This window comes from Cebus imitator, unplaced genomic scaffold (assembly GCF_001604975.1).
Source record: "Cebus imitator isolate Cc_AM_T3 unplaced genomic scaffold, Cebus_imitator-1.0 Scaffold517, whole genome shotgun sequence".
NCBI lineage: Eukaryota > Metazoa > Chordata > Mammalia > Primates > Cebidae > Cebus > Cebus imitator.
In genome coordinates this window covers 1146049-1147626 of record NW_016107832.1, presented here as the reverse complement: position 1 = coordinate 1147626, position 1578 = coordinate 1146049, and the positions used below count along the sequence as shown (strand labels likewise).

Below are 1578 nucleotides of genomic sequence, written 5' to 3'. Positions count from 1 at the left end.
GCGCATACCTGTAATCCCAGCTACTCAAGAAGCTGAGACAGGAGAATCGCTTGAACCTCGGAGGCAGAGGTTGCAGTGAGCCAAGAGTGCACTATTGCACTCCAGCCTGAGCAACAAAAGTGAAACTCTGTCTCAAAAAAAGAAAAGATATAATTTATTACTACTTCCTTAAAAACAAAATAAAACAAAACAAAAAGACTGTCCTTCAGAACATATGAAGGAGATAATTTTTTCTTGTTATGAATGAATGAAACATGCTACGGACTGAATTGTGCACATCCCACCCCTCGAATTCATATGTTGAAGCCTTAACCTCCAAAGTAATGATATTTAGAGATGGGCATTTGAGACCTAAGTAGGTTCCTATGATGCGATAGTGTCCTTATAATTAAAGATGGCTCTCTCTCTCTCTCTCTGTCTCTATCTATCTCCCCCCAGTCCTCCGTTCTTGCCATGTGAGGACACAGGGATAAAGGCAGCCAACTGCAAGCCAGGAAGAGGGCTCTGACCAGATGACAACTATGCTAGCACTCTGTTTTTAAACCACTCCAGCTATGGTGTTTTGTTGTGGCAGTCCAAGCTGACTAAGAAAAAATCATATTAAGGAATTTGGAGATGAAACCCTAAGCAATTCAGCACTTTATCAGTGAAGTATCGCAGGAAGAGAGATGGATACGGTGTAGGAGGGGGGACACTGAGTTACATACAGCCTGGCCCTATTACTGACTTCATGTGAGACCCTGAACAAGTTGTTCCTTAGTTTGGCTACAGATTCTGCATCTATTTAATTAGGGGACTGGATAAGCTACTCTCACAGCCACTGCACAGCATCACTCCCACCCTCACTTTGACTATGACCGTACCTTGAAACTGCAGTCACTAACGACGCTGCAGTAACTAGGTGAGACAGGAAGAAATAATCACTGAAGGCAGCAATGAGGAGAATAACAAAGTGTCGTTCATAAATTGCAACTCTAGCATGACATAGAATGCAAAATGTATAACTGAGATAAACATTTATGAAATCTGCTTCAAAAACAAATATCAAAATTGAATACTAGCCGGGCTTGGTGGCTCATGCTTATAATCCCAGCACTTTGGGAGGCCAAGGCAGGTGGATCACCTGAGGTCAAGAGTTCGAGACCAGCCTGGTCAACATGGCAAAACCCCATCTCTACTAAAAATACAAAAATTAGCCGGGTATGGTGGTGTGCACGTCCAGCTACTCAGGAGGCTAAGGTGGGAGGATCATTTGATACTGCAAGGTAGAGGCTGCAGATTGTGTCACTGCACTCCAGCCTGCGTGACAGAGTGAAACCCTGTCAAAAAAAAAATGTGAATACTGCAGCACCATCATCATCTCTTCGTGCTAAAGCTTAAGATGTACCAAAAAATTAAAAGAATGCAGATACAACAGAAAGGGGATGCTACGACTACAGAAAGCACAGTGGTCATTCGGGTCCTGCCTACTCTTTGTTAAGGTACATTATGATTTTTTTTCCCAAGATGAAGCATAGGGAAGCATATAATTACACAGGAAAAAGAGAGCATGCAATACTAACCCCGGACATAATAGTG

The 1578-nt window shown here is 42.7% G+C and overlaps 1 long non-coding RNA gene across 2 annotated transcripts in view; it reads right to left on the bottom strand.

The window, feature by feature from the left end:
* LOC108292975 overlaps nt 1-1578 on the bottom strand; it is a 54361-nt gene that overhangs the window by 50873 nt on the left and 1910 nt on the right. The window lies entirely within an intron of this gene.